The sequence below is a fragment of the Coturnix japonica genome, chromosome 8, assembly GCF_054131305.1.
Source record: "Coturnix japonica strain WE chromosome 8, WE-NBRP24, whole genome shotgun sequence".
Classification (NCBI taxonomy): Eukaryota; Metazoa; Chordata; class Aves; order Galliformes; family Phasianidae; genus Coturnix; species Coturnix japonica.
Window position 1 is genome coordinate 28,049,892 of NC_140670.1, and position 24,562 is coordinate 28,074,453.

General features: G+C 39.9%; 2 long non-coding RNA genes across 2 annotated transcripts; both read right to left on the reverse strand.

Annotated features, from left to right (window-relative positions):
• Nucleotides 1–566: 566 nt before the first annotated feature.
• LOC107316167 (uncharacterized) lies at nucleotides 567–7,669 on the reverse strand. The gene is made up of 3 exons (XR_001556206.3): nucleotides 5,352–7,669; nucleotides 1,420–1,505; nucleotides 567–731 (listed from the first exon to the last, which is right to left on the reverse strand). It is a non-coding gene; the product is annotated as an uncharacterized LOC107316167 (long non-coding RNA).
• Nucleotides 7,670–8,093: 424 nt separating this feature from the next.
• LOC146760005 (uncharacterized) lies at nucleotides 8,094–21,331 on the reverse strand. Its single transcript, XR_014948960.1, has 5 exons — nucleotides 21,064–21,331; nucleotides 20,674–20,759; nucleotides 17,792–17,936; nucleotides 14,624–14,761; nucleotides 8,094–11,233 (listed from the first exon to the last, which is right to left on the reverse strand). It is a non-coding gene; the product is annotated as an uncharacterized LOC146760005 (long non-coding RNA).
• Between the last annotated feature and the right edge of the window lie 3,231 nt (nucleotides 21,332–24,562).

Below are 24,562 nucleotides of genomic sequence, written 5' to 3' on the forward strand. Positions count from 1 at the left end.
GGATGGGTCCAGGAGGGCAGGGGGACAGCTGAGCCCTCAGCAACACAGGGACCATCAGATGGTCTATTTCTCATGCTCATCGTGGAGGAGCAGTCTTTGCCAAAGATATTTTGAAATAAATGGAACAATAATATAGCCATAATAGTTGCCCTAAGTGCAATGACTATAGCCTGGATAGATTTGTAATCTCTTTTAATAAATACATTAAATTATTTGAAATAATGTCCTATTTGCCAACAGCTTATTCCATAAATATATATGGAATATAAAATAGGAGAGATTCCCTGACATAATTAAAATTGTACAGCCAAGTAGGAGGCAGGGAATAGTGTTATCTTTTCAGCTGCAAACTATTTTACAGAAATATTTCTTGCACACAAACCCTCTATTTACCTTTAGGGACAGAATAATTGCATATTCAAAGCAGTGCAGCTCTGAGGCGGGGGGGGCTGCTGCCTCCACCTCCCACCCCTTCCCACAGCCGGAGCCCAAGACCACGGCTACCTCCACAGTGCCACCAACGTGGAGAAAATCTCATATGCTACAATAGGATTGATTTACCTTGGAGCAAATACGTTGTTCCTTTGATATGGTGGAGAGCTGGCATTGGATGCGCACAATTCGGAGGTGCTGAGTGCCAATGCTGAAGGTGCTCAGGATGGAGCTGGGGATGGGCTGCTCGTGTTTATCATCTCCAGAAGTTCCAGTGCTGAGCAAGAATGCCTCTGTCCCTGAAAGAAGAAGATGAAGGTTACAGCAGTGGGTTTTGTCCTCTGTGCAGACTGGGTGTTAGGCAGGGTGCTGTACATTTTGTTCAAGTGTCCTAATGTCATTGTCCCAGAGGATTAACTCTGCATCACTGAACCCATGAATAATGCAGTAGGTTATTGATTGGATTCATCCTTAACTTTTATTGCATTGGTTTTTGGATCACTGGGGATTTTTATATGGGACGGCGCACCAAAGAATGTGAACGCAGTTATAGTGCCTTATAGTGGATATTACATCATCCTATCTACAGAAGCCTACTTCTAACAGACTTTTTACTGTCCCATAATAAATTCTTTTGGAGTAATCGTCTCCTTGCACTATAAACTGATGTGTCAGGCAGTTCTAATCCAGATGCCCAACTTCAGACCTTTGAGCACCCACTGACATAAAAGGCACCATACCTATCTTTGAGACTACTGCCTATGCGCACTAATGGGAAATTAGAACAAAGCAGCTGAGGTGCTGTAAACTCACACCATTGCTGTGTGCTGACTTCCTCTGCAGGATGAAAACAGGTTAGGAGGGAGGTACAATGGCACAGGCAGGAGGAACAACAGTGCGCATGTAGTGTAAGTGATAGCGGGGGGAAGAGAAGCCAACACAAATCTTTGTTCACTTTGCTAAAGAGGTCACTTGTGGGGCTTTTACCGAAGAGGCTCGGTTTTGTTTTCAGCTGGTTTTCGTGGCTGTGCAGTGGCTGCAAGGCAATGTGATTCCTTGGGGCTCATGGGCATCTGAAAAAGAAAAACAAACAAGGCAGTGGCGTCTTGTTGTGCCCCCTCCCTGTGTGACTCAGCCGGTCCCATCTGGTGTCACCTATCCCCTTCCCTCAACAGGGTACTGGGCACCTAATGCCAAACTGATAACTTCCTTCTCTGCAGCAGAACTCACATCAAATGGGCTCTAAATACCTCTTATTTACACATTTTGTAGAATAGGAAAGGTAAGTTGAAAGGAACCCTCAGAAGTCTTTTCATCCAATTGCCAGGCCACTTCAGGGCTAATTCCTACATATAGAACAAGGTGCACTAGATTCTCTCATTACCTTCATTGTATTGCAATGTATTTCACCTTAATAAATAAATAATTCTATTAAACACATGGTGCACAGTTTGGGGAACTGTAGATATATAATCACAGTCATATAACTCTTCAGAGCAAACACCATGCCATAATTTGCCAGCAGACAGTAAAAAAGCTGTGGATACCTACAGCACAGAAGACAACAATGTTAATTACAGAACTGCATAACATAAAAACACTTAAGTCTTCACTGGAAATAGTTACTGTATTTCATGTATGACACTATAAGTTTAAAAAACATTGCCTGAAGTCACGATAGAGAGAGACAGAAATGAAATCACATTTAAATACTGAATTTGAAGACACTGTTAAATAACCAAAATGGCTTCTTGTCATCCAATACAAAGTCTTGAATCTCAATGCAAAGCTCATTATTATTTGTTAGGAAGAACTTTTGAGATGCAGCAGATCCTTGACACTACTTATATCCAGATTTAATGAGGGGTGGAGCTGGTCCTGTTTCCCTTCACCTCAGTTAGGCATCATCTTACATCCTGTTGTGCCTATTAGCTGGGCTTCTGTTAAGTATGAGTACTTAAGTATGAGTGATGTCCTTGACCTCTGCTTATTATGGAGCTAATCCAGAAATCAGCTGATGTCAGTGGAGAAGCTCCCACTGCTTTCAGCACAGTTTGGATTCCCCCCACATTACAGGCACATTGGGTTGCATTCTGCACACACGTGAATCACAAGCCTGTATGCTATTAGATAAGGTCTGCTTTCAGTGCACTGCCAGATGCACTGCTCTCTTTTCCCCTCCGTGTATTCAGCAGATAAAAGATCCAACTGCAAAGAGCTGCTCGGTTCAGAACTCAAGTCTGAACTTCATCAAACAAAACATTTCACTGTGGGGGCTGAGTTTGGGATCCTGCTGCATATAGGAAGCAGCTGGGAAGTTTGGATTTGTGTCTCATATTCATCAGAACACAATGGGTCCTGACATGAAGGCCATGTGCAGGATGGGCTGCTTAGTAGCAAAATCTGCCATTTCTTCAAAGCAGAATAATTTGTAGATGCTCTGCTATTCTCACACCTATTATGCTCATAGCTAATCTGAGAAGCAGAGAATTCAGCTGAAGATCTGAAGATTGTGGCTTCAGAGCAAAATCAAATCTCTACTTCAGTTCCCCAGGATCTGAGCCCAGTCCCACAGCCCCCAGCTTCTATTCTTCATTCAGCCTATGACACATGAAGCAAAACACGAGGCCCATTGGGCAGAGCATCACTCTGCCTGACCTGAATTGTCTGATGAGACAGTCACGAAGGCACTTTAACCTTCTGTGCTCTGCTTCTTTCAGCCTTACTCTGGACCTTTTTAAGACACAGAAGCATAAGCTCTGAAATCAGTCGTATATACACTAAATGTAATGCTGACCATGAGAACTGTGGTCAGTCTTTGAACTCAGAGAGTGGAGTGTTAAAACAACAGAGGCACTCATAGCAGCTTGGGAACTCCAGCATAATTTAGTCTGAAGTAATTCACAAACATTATCAATATTTCTGAGTTTACACTCGCACCTTTGACTGTTGACATAAAGCATCTAGTCTGGTTCATGCTACTGGTAATGTTTACACTTTGGAATCTATTATGCATAGAAAAATTAGGGATTATCTTTGACCTGGGTCCCACATATTTTTATGCAAAACTAAATAATAGGGTTATTTATTCATTTAATCAATTCCATATATTTGCCATAAACAGGCCTGCTTTCTTCCGAGGTCGCAATCGACATCGTACCGTACTTCTGGGAGGACATATGGCTTGAGTATTAATGCAGCCATCCTGTGCTCTCATATCTTTTCTCAGGTTAGGAGCAGTGTATGGGTTAATCATTCCATGGCCACATCAAAAGGAAAGTCATTGCTGGGGTAGTCAAGGCATGTTTAACTTTTAAATGGGGAGGGATGCATATTTGTTAGGAAGGAAAAAGGAAAACCACAACATGTTCTACACTTGAACATAAAAAAAAAGGATTTTAGGCACAAACGTGCCTGCAAGACCTCTTGCAGACAGCTGTAAGCTGCCTCTGACCACCACTGCTCTGTGGCAAAAGCTACATAAAAGGTAACTACCACTGTGTAACTGCCAGGAGTGCAGGAGCAAGATGCAAAAGATCATCCTGATGTATTTCAGAGCCCATTGTTTTAACCCTTGTGCCCTCTGTTGTGCCATATGGTAGCACACCTACCCAGCACTGTCTCAGTTTACATTAAAGATCTTTGCTTTTTCATACGCTTACATCTTTCCAAGCTACTACCACATTAATAGACCTGTTTATTTCAGTCTCATGTACTTCAGAGGATGTCACCAGTAGCTTTAAAAATTAATGATTCCTAATGACCTGCAGTCCAAGAATCAGAAGCCTAGAGAACTTCATGAATATCCTGGGATAATGAATTAATTCTCTTTTTCACAGTCTGTTTGGCATTGCTGGCAAAAGAGAAATGGAAAGGCAAAGGCTGTTGAATATATTTATTCACTTAGATCTATCTGTAAGTGGTTTAAGGAAAGGGAAAGCATATTATTTCCTTTTAGAAGAATAAGGGTAGATTTGGTTTAACAAGAAGAGATGTCCTTTCTAGTGAGGGATAGTGTATCCTAGAAGTTAATGCACTTGCAACTTCGAATATCATACTAGGAGAAAAAAAGATACATTTCATTCAATTCAGGCAAGCAAAGTCTAACCAATGCAATTTACTGAACCTAAAAGTTGTGCTGATTTTAGCATCTTAATCAAAAAAGCCATGATTTTGCTGTTAGTAAATGCACCGGAGTGAAAAATCCTTATGACCGAGTGTGGGGGGAGGAACAGTTAACATAATGAATACCTGCCACAAGCAACTGGGACCCTGTGAGGATCATCAACATTTAATAGCAGCAGTAACCGTACCCTCTGTCAGCTGATGGAGACTCTATAGGAGCAGATGGAGAAAATGCTAACAAACACTTCGTACTGAGCGTAACTGGAGACGTGAGAGCTCATCAGGATTATGCCGTGGTTACACTAATTGCCAGGGTACCCGGAAGTTTAACAAGCATGTTTTTTGCCCCTTTTCTATTTTGACTAGTGGTTATATTATTAGTTTGGGTTTGAACACCTCCTCTTTTGATATGGAGGTAAGAGCACTCTTGAAGCCAACATCTGCACAACAGAAGGCCCCTTTATCCCTCCCTGGCAGGAGCTACATGCCAGCTCTGGGGCTTTTTCACAGAGGTTGTAGAGCAGAAGTAAAAGGTAAGGTGTAAGAAAGGCCTTCAAATGTGCATTTAGCAACAAACACGCTAGAGCAGAGGTTGTCCGAAGGAGCTGGAAAACGCATCTCACCCAGAAAGAGTGAAGCCATAACCCTTGACAGAACCATTGTACTGGTTTCCTGGTAGCTGATCTTTTAAAACAAAATGCCGGTTTTGATGGGGAAAATTTAGATTAAATTAAATTAAAGCTGTTACACATTTTCTACCAATATGCTGCAGGTGGATACTGATTCCTACGTACCAGAGATGCTCCCCTGAGGTCTGCAGGACAGTCACAGGCTGTCGTGTAGCAGAACAAATGCTGACAGCAAAATTACAGGAGATGATGGAATAGCACAGAGGGAAGGAAGAGCTCTGCTCCTTGCCATTGGTCTCCTGTGGCTACTGCAAAAACAAAGCAAAGAGCAGGTGCAAGAACCACGTCACAGTCAAAAGGTGCTGTCCATAGTTACACACTTCTTAACCAGCAACAGAGGAAGTCTGAAAACCAGAATGGACTCAAGGGAAAAATAAAATAGAAATTTCAAAGAAAATATCATCTCTCTTAGGCTGGGTAAGTGATGCAGATGGATAGTTACCAATAAGATCTATCGCTATGTAATAGGGAGGTCTCACCTTACAGCTTCAAAGGCTGAATGTTGTATTTCCTCTTCTTGTGGTCTCTGATAGAAGATGCGGATTTTCACCCTGCGAAGGCTGGATGGTGCTTACCAGCAGAGAAAGGCTCTGGGTCTCAGTACCAGCAGTCAAACTTCTAAACGTAACTTTGTTTATAACAAAGGACAAAATAAAGCCAGGCTGGTAACAGCAAAAATAGAACTTAACTTTTAGTTAGGAGAGCCACCATCTGTAAAAACAGGTAAGTCCATGATGTTAAGTCCTCAGAGGGTAATTGAAAATAATGGAGTCTCAATCCATTTTTCAGGTTAGCTAACTTAGGAACTTTCTTTTCCACTTTCTTCCTGCATCTGCTTGCACAGTCCGTGAAATGATTTGTGCATGCACGTTTCATCAAACAAATATCCCAATGCCTTTACAATAACAAGTAGACTGTAACAATGGATGTACCTCCAGCATTCAGACCAGCACACGACACTGGTGTTTACTAGAACACGCTATAAGAGACAAATTCTGTCCTTTACAAAAACCAGCAAATCTAAATGGCATTTTTGGAGTTACCTTTCCATGCTAAATTACTAAAAATTAATGAATGTAGTTCCATGATCAGAATTTAATCCACAATGAGATTTTTTAAAATACTCGGCAGTCTTCAGACTGATATGATGTTATGCTTGCACTGGTCTTAATATTATTGTTTCTGTCTCATTCTAAGTTACTCTCCAGTGTTTATTATTAATTCAAATTCTCACTATTAAAGAGAAGATATTATCCATATGGTTGACGTGCTGCTCTGTATGTTCATAAGTTCTCCAGCGTTTTGATTAACACTGACAGAAAACCCTTTGAAAACATATGGCCCTATATACATCCTGTCATTTCTAATAACAGGGTACATTCTTCAGTGCATTTTCTTAAGAGGATGAATTCAGTCATATTTTAGAAACATGCTAATACTTTGTTAATTAGTCCTTTGAGGTCAGGGGAAAAGAAAAGACTGAAGGAAAATAAACTTTTCCTTGAGCAGACACCATGAGCACTGTAGATAATTTGTGCAATAGAAAAACGTGATATCTATGAGTAATGGTCTCTATATACAGCCAGATTTCTTAAACCAATTAGCTTCTGGCATATTCCTGAAGATATTCTTTCTCTATTTGATATGCCAGACCCTTCCAACTTCAGCACAAAGACTGATTTCGATGCTCATTTCACTGATTAGGTCAGTATTTTGTTTCTGGTGTTGAATTCCTGTATTTTTACAAATTGTTTCCCTTTTCTAACACCTTTGGGAGATGCCAGGATCCCAGCACTCTTCTCCCTCACGCAGGCTGGTTTGACACCAGACCTTGTGGAGCTATTGTTGCTCTAGATTCACTTTGGTTTATGTCATAATCTGGCACTTTTACAAGTTAGAACTTGTCACCAAAGACCATTTCCACCTCTTCTGCTCTGCTGGGCCTTCAGTCCATTGTTTGCATTACAACTGTGGAAGCTCTCACCTCCATGCTTTCTTTTACCCACTTCTTTCCTCACATAGCTGCTATTGCTACCATTATCAGACACCTCCAGCTCCTCATTAGCTCACAGAGAAGCTGCTCAGAAACATCTTCTTTAGTACAAAAATTCAGAATGTGGCTGTGGAAGAATAAATCACGCAATCCAAATGAAAACTACGCTGCATAATAACCGAAATATTTTTAAGAGGAAATGTCAATATGGAACTTTGTAGAACTGAACATTTTTGTATAACACTCATGTTCAAAATATACCTACTCAGGTTCTTCCTCCTGAAAGACACGTCCTTAATGCTGACAGATGCATAATGTTAAAATTGCATAATTGCTATCATAATGATTTCAGGTAGCACCGTTCCTTTTGTTTCTTACTTTCTCCCTCTCTTCTATGAAGAAAACCCAAAGATGTACAACCTGATTCTGAAAAAATAATAATAAAAAAGAACTAGATTTTTTTTTTTTCCTTTTCCATCTCCCCCCTCCCACCACCACCACCCCCCCTCCATTTGCTCCTGTTCTTTTTCCCTTGAGAAAAGTCCTGTCTGGACTACATTAATGAAATATTTCTAGGCAAAAAGCCATTAGTCCTTATAAAACTCCATATCTGAATATTATTATAGATAGGTTTCTTCAAGTCCATCAAATTTCTCTTTTCTTAACTCCTCTCAAAGAGAGTATCAAGTAAATTGCATGGACTTGGTTTGTAGAGAGGCAGGAGAAGCCCAGTGCATCTGAGAGGCATGGAAAGTTGCAGGATGAGGTTATTGACACTCCCACTCCATATAAGGCTTGTCTCTGGAAGTACCATCAAGACAAAGGGAATAAATAAGATTCGAAGTACACGTATCTTCCATTCCAGGTGTAAAACACATTTATTTGATTTTTCCTGATTCCATAATGCATGTGAACAGCATTTGTGTAAACAATGACACCCAAACAAGCACCTTTTAGAAAGTGGAAACATCATCTTGCATATGTAGTATTCTTTTTGGAAGGCAATGGGAGAATGAATGAAACATTTCTAACGGATGTTAGCAATGTCCTTTGGAGCTCATCTGAAACAAACAGGAAGGTAACATCACAAGGAGACTAGTATAAGAACTGGACAAGGTCAGAATGCTCCAGCACTGACAGAAAATCATAATTCAAGCAATCAGAAGCATTTTGATGATTATATTGCCACAATTCTGTGTGCCTTATGGTGGAAAATTTTTGCCCTCCTCAGACAAAACACAATCTTTTACACTTTGCTTTACATCAATACTTTGCGCTCACCCTTTAAGAGCTGCCCAAGATCCCTGCCTTGCTTTCTCAGAACCTGAGAGACATGGAGTGCCATCATACCAGCCACGTACAACAGCCTTCCACACTGCTACTTACTGCTAACAAAACTGTGCCTGTGCTATGCTGTTTATCTCATGATACTCCTTAAATTACGATACTGTTATTTTACTTTTTAGCTTTGGTTCTACATTATTTAAACTGCTGCACATGATACTGAAAACTTGAAGACTGTTATCAGTTTAGGAAAAGGGTATTAAATGGAAGAGATTAAGCTTTTGGCCTGAGTCCAGCAAGCACTTAAATGCTTGAGTAACTTTACTCCCATGAGTAGTGTCTTTGAAGCCAATGGGACCAGTCATGCATGGAGGAGCAATGCTTGTACAGACATTGGTGGGAGCGGATGGTGCTGCAAGGGGTTCAGAACTGGGGCCTGTGCTTAGCTATGTGTGCCTGCACAAATTCATAAGGCAGGAACATACTACAGATGCTCACTACACTTTTTCCAGCTATCAAAACTTTACTGCTACATTTTCTCTTCCAAGTCTAGGCAGACGTTCCTCATTTTTTTTCTTGCCTCTATGCCAGATTTAGAGAATCAGGTTACAGGTTTTTGGAGATAAATAAAGAATAAAAAATAACATTTCAAAAACACAAGAATACCTATTTCACTGTAAGGAATGGGTGCTGGAAATGCCTAGCCCGCTTTTCTTCAGGCTATCAGAGAAAGGGAAGTAATCCTATAAAGTGTGCTGAAACAACTGTCCTTCAACCACAGAAGCATCACCAGTGTTTCTACACCCTTGTATTTGCTGTCGCCAAATTAGCTACTGCTTCCACCATTTACATTTAATTTAAAAGACACTATTAATCTCTGCAAAAACTTATCAGAGGAAAATGAGACCATGAGATACCTGAACTAAAACATCCTTAGCCTGATCTAATTCAGCATGGTGAACTGTAAGCAGAAAAACCCTACTACCAGTGCACAGTGATGGAAAGCAAGAATGCAAGCATCTAAAATCGTATGGTTCTCCCCCTGGGGACTCATGGAAAACTTTCTACTTAGAACTAATCATCTTATGGAATAGGGCATCATCTACAGCTCATGCTGTTGGGGCTTTGCAGAGTTAAACAGAGTAATGAAAAAGTGGCCCTATTGTTGTGTCCCTCTCACAGTGCTATAATATATTGCAGTCCAGTTTATTTGTTTTGCTTCTTGTTTTTAAATCCGCTTGTTAAGACGGCTTGTTAACTCCTATAGAAACCTGCTAAAAAGGAAACTCTATCCATACAGAGTGCTAAGCAGATTTTCCTCTGCCAGTATATATTTGCGACATGGAGTGGTCTTGTATGTAGCTGGCTGAATAAGAAGAAAAAACAAAATGCCTACAGTACTTATTTCTGAGGATGATCAAGCTCCCTACTATGGATCACAGAGCCTAATTTGCCAGATATTTGTTTCCTAGCTATTAATGCCTGCTGAATGTTTTAAACCCATAGTAATTCAATATTCAGGCCAAGCCTAAAATAAACCTTTTACTTTTTCTTTTTTTTTCCCTTCTGATTATTTTCATTAAAGATATTTTTGTCTTCAATCTTCCATTTCAATCTTGGCCTTTCAAAAGGCCATCTTCAACTTTAAAAGCAGCCTTAATTACTAGACAGTTTGTCTCCTACTTGGCAACATAATACAAGATGTGGGAACTGAATGCGGGGTACAATAAACTCATAGCACCGTCCTGGAGAGGCAATAGGGTGCAGTACTCAGTTAGAAGGAGGAAACAATTAACATTATGACCCAGCAACAGATTATAACTCCCAGTCCTTCAGGTGTAAAAGTGCTAGCACGAATTGTCAAACAGGTGACTGAGATGAAATGTACTGACTAGTTTTCAAACAGAAGCCAACAGACTTAGTGCTTCATTCAGGATTTTGAAGGATTTTGGTTTTGTTTGAATAACTCTGGGGTGAATGAGCCACATACCTCTATCTGCATCTTTAGAGCAACTCTCTGCCTTTGGGGGGGAGAGCAGGGGGGAGGGATCCTTTTCATTAGCTCTTGTGATAAAATAAAGGAATGTAAAACAATGTAATTCTGTCATTGGGGAATAACATAAAACCATTACCACAATTTGATTCCTACATTAGGGTTTTAAAAGGTCTGTGGAATGGTAGTTTTAGGTGTTATGAACCAGGTTCTATTTGTAGAATGATTACACAATTTCAACTACTAGGGAAAAAAAGCAAACTCAAATGAATCATACTAAGAAAAATGATGGGAGGGGGGAGAGGAGGGGGAGGGAGAGGGGGGGGGATTTTTAACAGCTCTAAAAAACAAACAAAAAAACATAGATGGAAAGGAAACCTTTCCTTTCCAGGGTAGACAGCTACGTGCAACCCAAGTAGGATTCTGTGTTTAACACAACTATTGAGCTAACAAATCCTGCTTCCCTGAAGGAGGGGAATATATATATATATATAACTCCCATATATATATAAATACATACATACATATGTATAAGAATACTTGCCTTACTTGAGGGATTCCAGAACCCCACTGTGGCACAGACTTCTCCAAAGCACAAGGTCGTCTGCTCCTGTAACACTCCTAAATGTGAAACACCTCTGAAAAAGCCACTGAAAACTTCTTCATTCTTCTTTCTGGTCCGGCTGGACAGCAGACTTATTTTCTGTATCCACCTCCCTACATAGAAAGAAGAAAGCAAAGCATCAAATAATCAGCAAAGTCATCAGGCTGGATGTGCTATAGAGCAGAGGACAATGATTATACATACTCAGCACTGCAGGAGAACTTTGCCTTCTTGCCCTGCTTCACAGTCATAAAGCATTTATTTCCTCAGACTACAAGGTGATGGCAAAGTCCATACATTGTAGTGTGAAGCCTGATCTGGGTGAGAAAAGCTCTCACGATTGTTTTAAAAAAGAAAAAAAGGTAGTGGAAATTGTAATGTATGGTCTTATTTCATTCTCTGAGTTTAGCTGGCTTTGGGGATTTTGTGGTGGATTTAAACAAAGCTTTTACATTGAATGTTCTGTTCTTTAGAACATTAAGGTGTGATGGCAGTCATAAGCTACCAGGACACATACCCTTTATTTCCAAGCAACAATGTAAGACATTTGTGCAGAGATGCAAAAAGAGCGTTTATGTGCTATGCTTCTGAAGGACCTCAGAAGACAAGGCAGAGATATATATGGTGAGAGCTCCAAAAAGGGCTGTGCATGTCCTATTTATGTACTGCTCACAGATTTTTCCGTATTCTTCATGACACTGCTCATGTTGCCAGGGAGGAGGCAGGGAGAGGGGTGAAGATCTATCCACATGCTCTGCTCCAAGCATCTAATTTACTTTCTGCTTGGCAGCCGTGCTTCTTATCTGTTCACTGAGGAGCCGTGCTGCTCCAAAGGGCAGCTCAGAGCAGCTGTACCACATCCCTGATGTCAATCGCCCCCTGACTGACAGCTGTCAAGTGGTTTGTCACTCACACCAGGATGCCAGAAACATGCCACACATCATTTGTGCAGCAGAAAGTGTTCTGGTAGAGCAGCTTTAATGATGGAGCAAAGATTTGATTTGGTTCCTATGTTATGACCATGATAGCGTTAATCCTATAAAAATATAAAACATCCAGAATTTCTCTCTAATAATTGTAAACACTGCTTCCTTTGTCAACTTTTTGATTTATTGGAACTTATTATAGAGCTAGACTTTATTGTATTTGCTTATGATACCACAGTAATCTTTTCCCAGGCTTTCACTTTATTTTGTTACATTTATCTAGCAAGCCAGATTCACACTCCCACAGTAACCATATGGAGAAAAGCCACAAAAGCTGTTAAGTACATTTAATTACTGTTTTGATGAGCTCATATTTTAATTATGTTTATTGATTCTGTGTGTGTTGAAATAGTTTTAGCATTTCAAGAAAAAAAAAAAAAACAAAACTGGAATCAATATACTGTAATTACTGGGTATTTTGTAATTTTTCTGTGTAATTAAAACTTTCATATAATATTTTTAACACTTTTTACTAATCCTTCAGCTGTGGTTGGCTGCATTTCCTTCTGCATTTAGGTGAGCTTTAGTTTTCATTCTACCACAGTGCAAAGCTAAGTTCAGGACTAAACATCATTTCTATCCAATGCTTTCTTTCCTTAGACCTTCCTAGGAAACCCAGTATAACTCGGACCTGAGGAAATGGCTGCAAGTTGTACCAGAAGAGGTTTAGACTAGACATAAGAAGGAACTTTTTCTCTCAGAGAGTGGTCAGGTGCTGGAGTGGCTGCCCAGGGAGGTGATGGAGTCACCATCCCTGGCAGTGTTCAAGAGGCGTCTGGATGAGGAGCTATGAGATATGGTTTAATAGTTTGCTGTAGCTACAGTAATGGGAGGACGGTTGGACTGGATGATCCTGTAGGTCCTTTCCAACCTTGTGATTCTATGAACATGTATATGGTCTTTACTAACAGAGTGTTGGTGTTAGCACAATGGTACCTCCTCTACTTGGAGCAGTTACCACAAGTTAGCACTGCAGCAATGGATGGGTGGTTATGACAGCTAAGAAAGATGCCTTCTGGTATATCTGCAACTCCCTGCCGTATTTCTTTACAAAAGGGGATATTCTATCTAAAATAATAAAACCTATTTTTTACTTAAAAAATAAAAAATAAAAAAAAAAAATCAATAAAAATCCACTGGCTTGTATTCAAGTAGAAAATCATTTAAAACCGTTTTGGATTGTTATATGCAATTTACCTTTGGATGGATTTGAATTTTTGGATGACTGAAAATGCCATTGAGGATAGAAAGGCATAGGGACCTGATTCCCCATTGTTATAAATATCAAGACATTTTTCTTTGGAAACAGAACAACTTTTATGTCATGGTGAACGAAAACGACTTGGGACACAAATTTTGGCTAAAAACAGATAGAACCGCACATTTGGTAGCAGAGTGGTGGGAAGCCAAGTAGACAGTCAAGCTTTGAAATTGCAGTATATCATGATAAAGGAAAGCATTTTGCTCTATGGGTTATCCCTCATGAGAGAAATGAAAAAGATATCTGCACGTAAGTAAATTAGATGTAACTGATTCTTAAACCCAGACTGCATTTGCCCTTACACACTGCATGCCAGCTGACCTAGATGGAAGAGCCTGATAAGCAAGTCCTATGGATAGGAAGAGAAGTTAGCAGTGACAGCAGCAGCACTTCTGCCAGAGGGATGTGAATAGAGATTGCTTTCACCAGATACCAACATCTCAAAGCTGTGACTGAGTCACAGAAGTGTGAGCTTCAGACCTTTCCCTTTTTTTTTTCCTGCATTTTTCAGTAGCACTAAAATCAAGAAGCAGTGTCAAATAATTTGACCAACAACTCAGCTTAAAAAGTAAGGGGGTTTGGGGGGGGGAGGGGGAGATGACAAAACAAAATGAAAAGATCCGGTCAGATGTTTGTATTTAAACAACACAGAAGCATCATTTTCACTCTTTTCAGTATACTTTTGAGGCTCTGACAAAATACTCTGTGCTCCTGGCAGTCAAACTGCATTTGTTACACGGAGAGCTATTCTTAAAGCGTTGTACTCTTGGTTCTCAGTCTCAATCTTAAATTACCAATGAGAAAGTAATATCTTTTCTGTGGAACTCATCTTAACTTGACCTCAGGCATACAATGTTAGGAGGGCTGGAAACTAGGTGCTGGCTGAGAAAAGAGAAAGGGCTTCATCTATTTTAGTACTGTATATTACCTGAGGGTCACGAGATTACTGTGAGAAGGGGCAGAATGCATGACTCTGACAACAAAAAGAGATATCATGAGCTGAAAGAGAATATTTATGGGAAAAAAACGTGATAAGAACAAGTAGAACTACCTGAAAGAAAAGTAGGAGGAACAGATAGGAGTAACACAAAAACAACACGTAACTGTCTGTTTGGAATGAGACAGGCCAGGATTAGAAGAGGTTTGAGTGTCATCTTGACCCCTAGAGAACAGGCAGTGGAAGAAGAGAAAGCAGTGACATAGCATGGAGGCACAGAGAAGCAGAAGGTCCATTTGTTTCTCTTCAGAGCACTTACCATGAGGGTGAACCTTGGCTTTGGGCAGCTGTCCTTGCTATGGACCCGAGGAGACCACAGGAGTTACCAGGAGCCAGAGCTGTCAAATTTGCAGTGGTTTCCATGGGCACCATGAAGGAGGGGGTCTGTCCTGAGCATCTTGGGGTTTGTAAAGGGACATCAGATTCAGCATTGCCAAAAGTTGATGGGAACCATCTCCTCTGATATCAGCAATGTTTACGACAATCTCTAATGTATTTTTAGACAGCCCATTTGTGATGTTCATGATTTGCTTTTCATTAAGAAAAAAATATCAAGGAGAATAGAAATACCTTACTTTAGAAACCCTGTACTGCTCTTTGGTCACATACATAATAACAGTTATTTGAGCAGCTTGCTATTTACCCATTAGGCTGGTGGAACTCCTCCAAAATGCTTTCCATCTTAGGAACAAAGACTCGTTTACAAACTTCTTTGCAACAACACATAATGTAACTGACAGATCAAAATGGTAGCATATCTGTGGGAACAACTCCAGGCTACCACGTAAATAATTTTCAAGAGAGCAGCCACATATCAGAAAATCCTTAGAACGTCGGTAAATGTGTAAGTACAGCACATATGTTTCTCAGTTCAGTAACTCAGCTGTTTCATCTATCTCTTTTTCTCAACATTCAGACCCTTGAGGTTTTCTATCCTGGCTCCAATTTGGCAGTTTCACACACATAAAACTCATGTTCACGCAGGTTTTGTGAGCCAACAGACAAAAATAAGATATTCATTTTTGCCTTTTTCTATCTCTTTTTAATTTTAATTGCATCTCTAATCAGAAAAAGAGTTATATTTTTAGGAAAAACACAATCAGGCCCTTTTCCTTTCAATTAGTAGAATGATTGCTTCAAGGGGAAGTTATGAGAGTCTGTCTGTGGTCTCTGTCGTTAGAGCAAAATGAGATAAACAGTACCAGTGAACCAGTCATCAATGAGGACCACGAGATGACTGACCCACGGTCACATCAGAGAGGACAATAAAAGTTATATGTGTCCTCTGACAGCCCCCTCCTGAAGCAGGTTACACTTGGTGTATTTAGGTAAGTGACAAACTGAACAACTGCCAGAAGAGGAGTGGACTGGAAGAGCCCCTCGCACCTGAATTCCTTATGGAGAACTGCACCCCGGGTAATTATGCGCTTAGGAAACAAATCTACTGATTTAAACTTGGGGCTGCTGCAGATCATTTTTTTCTTGACTATAAGCAAAGACTATAAATTTTGGTTTGTAAAAGATTGAGAGTAACAGGCAGGATGAGTCTCATTGCTTTAGCAAATAAGAGGTTAAGAACATTAACTAGACATATGTGCAGTTCTTTAGCAGGGGAACCTGTTGATTTGCTTGCTAAGTGCCTGCCAATTGAGGGGCATTACTGGATCTTTTTCTTCTTCACTTGACTTATCCACTGAAAACACCATGAGATGTTTTAAGAAAATTGAAGATGGGGAGAGAGAGAAAGCAGCAAAGCCAAGTCTAATTATCAGAGATGATAGCAACAGAGAGTGAAAGATACTAATTTAAGGTCCCACATATGGATGAATTTGTAAACCACATACAGAGGGGAACACTCTGCCAAAGCTGCTGAATTCTTTTTGACCTTGGATACTGTCCAAAACAGATTCTCTTGTGCAAACTGATGCCTCTGAACACGAACAAAACAACACCAACCAAAAACGTCCCACCATTAAAATTACAGGGCACAACCTCTGCCCCATCAAATTCCACTCAAACCCAGGAGCATAATGGAGGAAGAGCAGCATTAGGATTTAAGTCTCTTCCATGAGAGATTTATCTCCACTGACATTTGCAATGCCTTGAAAAACTCACATGTAAAAGCATAAAGGGTTATGCCTTCACAATAACTGTGTAAAAGTAAATAGAAATTCAAACAGAACAAGAGCTAGGGACGGTGTGGTTAGATGTGTTTGTCACCTGTTAATATGCAAGCAGACAGGCTGGCACAAATAGCTGCTGCCTTTACCTGGAGGTCGTTTTCCTGTGTCCCTCTCCCCCATCTCCCAGCCACTCAGACTGGGTCATGGGGGAAGGGGAAATCAGAGTGTTCCTGATTATAGGGAGAAATCAGAGAGGGTACAAAGTTTCACTTAGCTTTAGATTAGTCTAAATTAAATAGAATGGCCTGGTGAGGGGTCTCAGCCTGTGGGGCAACCTGATAGTGAAGCTAGAATCACATTCTATCTATGTTCTGAATTGATGGCAATGAAAATAATACTCCCCAGACACAAAAGTACACTTGTTTTCAGATTAATGCATCCTGAATGTGAGCTTTTCATCTCCTTTCTGAATGAGTTAACGTGTGCTCGTTCACCTTGGCCAGAAAAGTGAACTGCAGATTCATTATTTGGAAACGCATTTGTGCTGAAGTCCATCAGGCCAGAAGCTTGGGAAGATGAAAACAGCTTTCCACAGGCTCTCATTTTGGGAAAAGCCTCAGATGCCAAGTGCATGCCCAATGCACTCCTCTATCTGTGTGATGTATTCGAGCTGTAATTGAAACAGCCAGTACCTAGCTGTGCTCAGGCCTGGTTGGAGGATCTCCAGTGGCTCTGTGCAAGGACAGGTGATGTGTCTGAAAAACAAGTCGTAGCAGAACCTGCGGAGCTGTGAGTGCAGTCATCTCACATGGGCACTCCAAGTTCCTCCTAGAGAAGAGTGTTGCTGCCATAGTGCCAGATCCTGCCCTTGGATCAGTGAATTCCTGCAGAGCACTGTTAAACAACATCTTGTGGACAATGATTTTAGAAACATTCTAGCTTCATTTTTGTGCTTTCTAAATTACTGTTACTACAGAATTAAATCATCCTTGGACTAAAGTAGTGACAAACTGTTGAGTAGTTTCAGATATTGCCTTTTCAGTAGCACAACGCTGTATTTTTCTCACCTCTCTCTGGACTGAAAGCATAAAATAGAAGATAGTTGTAAAATGCATCTGTCAAGATAAGCTAGAAACTATTCTGCTTCCTGCAACTAGGAGAAAAATTAATCTAATTTACACACATGTTCTGCCACACTCAGCTTCAGTTCCACTTATTCTTCCAATAAAACAGAAAGCTGAAAGAAATAAAAAAATGTTGGATTGAAAGACAAAACAGCATTATCAGTTCATTCCAAAAGATACATTTTGATACTGTCAAAACATTTTCAGATGTTCTGGCTGGCAACGCTTGACTTGTAAAGTGCTTCAGTTCTGACAGACGGTGTGTTCTTATGTCTTGGGTATGGCTTGATCTGAGTTCCTCCAGTCTGCACTCATTTTGTATTCCCTGTGAACAGCAGAATATCCAGACTTACAGGACTTATTTGTAACAAGTTCTTCACTGCTGTTGAAACTGTTTGCAAAATTCCCAGGCACAACTGGTGCCAACACTGTTCAGTCAGAAGCTCCAGCCTTGGCTGAGTTCATTCATATACATAGATCCAATCTGCTTTATCCAAGCAGTAGTTTGTTATCCCCCTGCTCTCTGTGTGCACTAAGAGCACTAATTCCATGTATTCAATATGAAAGAAAAGCACTGGGTCAGCTTGTTATAGAGCTCCTGACAAACTGCAGTGGGTTCTTTGAATCCTGCCTTCCTGAAATGCCCTTCATTCTTTCATGCTGATGCTTCAGATGCAGTTCCTGGATGTGGGTTATTGCTGTGCACTCATAACCATCCTCTTGCTAGTTCCACAATTTGTTGTATTAAAAAAAATATATATACGTACCTATGGATGAAAGCTCTTCATCTCAAAAATCTGACTTTGTAAACTCGAAGACGTACTCATGCTTGGAAGAAAGATGTTAAATGATCATGTTTTTCTTTTCCATGACACACACTGAGAAAAAAAAGCTCTCTCTCAACTATGGAATTCCCCTTCATAGGGTTACATTGCTGTTCAATCCAGGAACACCACTATCTGAGTTTACATCAGTGAAAACCCTGGCTGGAAACAAGCACATTTTGATACAGGACAGGAATATAAAGACAGAATTCAAATTCCTTTGCTGGAAAATCATAGAATAGCATAACTTAAGATCACAGACTCTTCACAGATGTATGAGCTGAGGATGTTTAAAGAGGTTTCTGTGAACTATTCATCTGTTGCTGTCTGTTTAGTGATTGCTCACATCATAGGGTACATCGCATAGTAGTCTTAAAAAGCCTGGAAAACAGTCAGGAATATTTTTATGCATTCATAAACAGAATGGATTCAAATTTAGCTTAATAAGAGCAATTTATTCAAGGACTAAAATACTTGGAATAGAATACTTGTAACGTAGCAGCCATGTAAAACATCAGATACCAAGGTTGCCTGGGTACAACTCTTGTTTGGCAGGTCAGTTCTGACACTGTCACATACTAGTAACTTTACTCTTCTGTTTCATGTCACCAAAGCCCTCTGATGAGAGCATACAGTCATATCCAAAACCAAAAAACCTCCCCAAAATTCAAGACCAAAACATGGCAAGTGCCACTTCAGTAGTATTTGATGTTATATCTTAGGAAAATGTATGCAGGTATATAAGGTACATATATTATATAAAAGGTATATAGGAGTTTCTTCTCTCCCTGGGATTTTCTTTCCCTTTCCAACTTGTGTCCTGGTGAACCACTGTCATCTACATTTTCTTGTCCAGCTGAATTTTTAAGACTACACTTTATCCATGCTTAGAAATGAAGTTATAGTCATAAAGAAAAACATGGAGGCATTTGAACTCACCAGAGCTTTGGAATGCTGGTTAAATTTTAAAATCTAACAAGTTAACCACAAATCACCATTCCACTTGTTAAGTACTTTAACAAAGTGTTAGAATGTAGAAGCACTGTAGAATTACGCATTCATTCCTAAAAGTGAGAATATAAATTTCCCCATCTAATAGCTATTTGGCTGAGCTAATATTGAAACAGTTAATAGCATTTAAACAAAAAAATGTTCAAATTTCTTTAGAAGTAGCACTCTGATCAAAAGATTTAAATCACCATATTCATTAGAGAAATCCTGTGTTAGGAGTGAAACTCTAACATTGTAGTGAACCAAACTGACGCATCAAAATATATTTGCTTTAATAAGAAGATAGACACTAATGTGAGATTTATTGGTGCACTGTGTGGGGCTATTGTATTTTTCCCCAGAGCTTTCTGTCATTTAACTTTTTACCTTTTCCTATTAAAAAGACAATCAATATTTTGAAAGAACAGATTAAACCTTTGTTTCAAAACACGACGGCCGCAGGCAGAACGGCCTCAGCCACACGCCTTCATTTTCACTCTAAATATAAACGAAAACACGAATGTTTATTCTCAGGCCTGCAGACCAAAGCATCTAATTGATCCCACTTGGGAGACAGGGGCTGAATAAAGGGCCATTATGTTGTGATGAGATATGCAATTGCCTTGAACTTGCCAGGAGTTCAGGTGCGGGGATATCTGTAGCCGAGCACTCGCAGGAATGCCGCTGTCTGCGCTCCTGCTCATGCATCTGCCTTGTGTAGCCCTTGTAGGCACCGGCTCCATTTCACCAGAATAACTTTGCTATTCATGAACAATGAGGTTCAAATTGTACTTTTCCTTAACACAACATTAACTCTCAAAGAGCTGGAAATTCAGTATTCTGTTCCCTGAGCTTAGATTCCAAATCAGTCACTGAGAACATTATATGAGCAGTAATCCCATTAAATATATCGTCTTGCAAATATCTAAATCCAGTTAATTAACTTGTATTGCAAAAGAACTCCAAGATATAGTTTTCAGCGAGCAAACTTACATTTTAGTTTTCTAATTATGTCAGGGGGAAGTTTCATATCTCCTTTTTATATAAAAACTAAAGTCAAATTACCTAAAAATCTACAAGCATCAGCAGAACAGGTGTTCTAGACATACAGAATTAAAAAATATACTATAAGAAAGAGTTATTTATTAAGCTCTTATCTTGCAGAGAGATTATATACAATAGAGGCCCCCTCAATGTGGAAAAAGAGGAACATTATCTGAAGAAAGTCGTAGGATATGTTCCACTTACTGACTAAACAGGAACAGATGACTGGACAGATAATAGGTGCTGTCATTTTGTAGCCCAGCAAGAAGACAGTATCACGGTTTCTCCACCTGGAAATCAGTTTATAAAGGTGAGCAGTGGTGATAGGGAGGGAATGACTGGGAAGGAGAAAAAAACATGATACAAATTACTTTGCAGCCCAAAACAATACAAAATAAATTGATTAAAAAGAGATTTCCAGAAGGTATGAACTGAGATATCTACCAGTTATTATATATGATGTTAACTGAAACATTTTCCCACCAAAGCTCTATCTAAACTGCAGTTACGTTTTCAGGTGATTCCAAGTCACAGATGTGTGGAAGCAAAAGCAAACGAAAGACCATTTCAGGGTGCTTATCCTTAAATACTCACTTGAGATTTTCTCTGCCTGTCCGGAGATGGGCACGCACCAGGGCAGCTCTTTCATGCTTGAAGGCCCTGGGTGCTCAGAGAAGAGGAGGAGCAGAGCAAAGTCCACACACATCTTCTCGGTGTGTTATGGAGCTGGGATTGGGTAGGGATATGGAGTGCAAAATGGTCGGGGCTGCTCATAACCATTTGCTTTTCTTTCAAAAGGGAATAAATAGTGGTTGGTTAGGTAAAATATCTAAACATTCTTGAAGATTGACACCACTCCAAGAAAAAAGCTGCAACTAAAATGCTTAAACAAAGCAATGTTTGGTACTACGCAAAAACGAATAATGTGGCCTTAATATAATGACCACCACGGACAACACATTTGTCTATTAAATTACACAAGTGTGTTTTACAAACAAATCAGCCACAGTATGTGGTTTGGTGTTTTATTAATTGAATTCTGCCCATATTAGCAAGTGCTTCTAGTCTTTTTTTTTTCTCTTCAAATTATGCCAATTATGATTGCTCTTATGAAAATAACGTTTCATGTTTTAGATTGAGTTGTCTGAACATGAAACAAAAGCAGTATGGAGGAAAAACTGAAAAGAATTTTGAATAATTTCCCTCCAGTTTATCAGTCCTCCAGGTCACAGTCCACTTGCCAATTACCCAAATGGTACTCAGTCTCAAAGAGCTAATAACTATTTAGTCATCAAAAAGGAGCTTCTGGAATTCACAACATCTTCATGCCACATCCCCACTTTGTACCACGCGGACTGTGCTACAGCAGTGGCATTGCTCAGTGTCACAACTTGCTGAGTTTTACACACAAAAAGCTGCTCCTTCAGAACACAGGGATGTATTAATAATGTTATTGCTGTCTCCTCCCCCTTTAAAATTCCTCTCTTGCCCTTTGTCATTTTGCTTTGAACTTATTTGGTTGTTGTGGTACCTGTTACTCTGATCTACCTGCCCTGAGCAATTTTATCCAATGGAAAACTCCCATTTCTTTCCATCATTCACAATGTCTGCCTCAAGCATAATGCAGTACTCAAAATCCCCTTCCTGTGGGTATCTCTGGCAGTAGGCTTCTAATCTGGGATCTCCTATGCACACCTAAACTTGGAGTAGCCACTGCCTGGGAACACTCTATTAGGTGGGGACCCTGGGGGGAGCTGTGCCCATTTAGCATTCTGACATCTGAACCTGTGCAACTCTCAGTGTTCAGTTCCTCTGCTACTGAAACACTGAAGATGATGTTATTTTGTTCCAGAGTTGCAGAACTGGGTTGTGGTTTAACTGTCTGACTCCTAAAGAGCAAACTAGGAGCTAAACTCAGTCCAGAGCAATACAAACGCAGTGTCAGCACTGTGCAAAAACAGGAAATATTGTTCCTTTCCAAGCCAGTTATAGGTAAGATCAACTTAGTCCTGCAAGAAAAATTCTAGAAGCACGGTAGAACTAAGTAGAAGGTTTTACCATGCCATTTAATAGCATAGCATTTTTGACATATTTGGTGGTATCTGCATGCATGATCATGCTTTTGGAACCATTCTAGAGCCAAGATTTGAATGTATAAATCCAGGCTGCCTAAACAAAGAGAAAAACCTAGAGGATATGTCATAGTATCATCAACAGTTTAAAAATTACACAAAAATAGAAGAATTTTTCACTTCATAGATTGAAACAGCTGCTTAAGGAGTAGAACGTGACTTTGAGCTGTTTGTTATCTGCTCTTGGCTATTCTTCAAAGGTTTGGGCAACAACTTTGTGCCAGAAACTTCACCTCCTGTTTTCCAGTCAGACAAAAATTAGATCAACAACAAAGTACACTGTCTTCCCCTTTTTGGTGTCTTAAGAAACACATATAATCAGTTCTCCATCTGTGACCTCTGTCCAGAATGCAGAAGGATCAGGTGAATTACTCTTCAGTATTCTTTACTACTGCTGTATTTTCCAGAACTCTGAAAAATACTATGACTTAACATTAAAATAAATTGTGCTCTTTCAGCTTGCCTTCATATTCAGCTCTACTTCCAGTGAAAGGGTTAATGCCTGTATTTTACCCATTTTGGATCAAGATGCTGAAAAACTTCATGTGCCATAGGAACCTGCTTTAGTGCCCTAATGACGTTATAATTAGAAGTATCATCGTGGTAATGATTCCTCTCATCTGGCAAAAGGCTTTCACAGAAAGCATCTTATTTCCACCTGCCCATGCTCTTACCTCTGCAGTGCTCCACTTCTGGGTCAGTATCAAAAGTTAATATTGGGTGTTTGACAAGGCCTCAGACTTTGTGCTCATCAAACTAATTAAAGAGAAACACACCCAAAGCCTAGTGAATTATTTTACTTTTTAAAAATGATGCCCATTCATCTTGTTTGAAGATTTACCTGGCTCAGTGGGTCTGATTAATGAAAAGGACAAAGGGGCTCTTGTCAGTGCAACCTACAGTCACTTGGTTCAGGGTCAGCAGGTTGAGCGAGAGGCCTCCATGTCTATATTTAGTCTCTCTCTACTTTAAAAATTCAAGGGATCGAAACGTTACTGATTTTATCAGTATGCTGTACTTAGGAAGAAAAGACAAGAATTGTCTTGATCTCAAAACTTCATTCAAGCCCTTTTGGTTTGTTTAAGTTACATAGCACACAGCAGATCCCCCATGGTGGTTCTGGACATAAATAGGCAGAAATTTATGTTAACACCAAAGCTGACTGGATATTTTGGAAGTAGGGTCTGTACTTCAAGTAGGCTTAAAATATAGATTCCTATGGATTGGTACTGGGAAAAAAAGTATAGTAACATTTATAGTAAAATATACTTTTACATAAACTCTAAAAAGACAAAAAAAAGAGGGTGAGAGGGGGAGAATGGAAATATAGTGCACATTAAATACCAATGAGTGTATAAAATCATCACAAGTGTCCTAATTCTGCAAACATTTTTGCTTGTAAGAGTGAGCATCACAATTGCTCTCGTTATGCCTTAGCTGGACTTCAGCTTTCTATATGTTCCAATTTTGCCATAATTACAAAACAAATTAATAATAATAATAATAACAGTTGTACAATTCCAGAAAGAGCAACCAACCAGATTATTACTCAGAGCCAGTTGATGATTCCCCTTCCTTTCAGCAAGAGGATGAGACTGCCACCAGGCTCACTGGCCTCAGATCCCCTCCCTGTGCCCCCACCCACCTGCAAGACACTGAGAGCTGTTGTCTCCTTGTGACACAGGCAGTGAGCAGGAAAGTACCCAGTGTGGATTATAATCTGCCCTCTAGTGAGTAACGCAGTTAGCATGTGGCAGCATCATTAACATTATTTGTGCAATGTATAATTACGTATGCATTATACAACTACTTCGTTTTGCATCTGTGATACTGCTCATGCTGTAAACCTTTGCAAGCGGCTCTGTAGTATAACCAAGGGACTGAGCATCTAAGACAAACATAGAATCATGTTACAGTACCTTGATTTTCAGACAGCCCTTGAGGTCCTTTATCCATAGCTC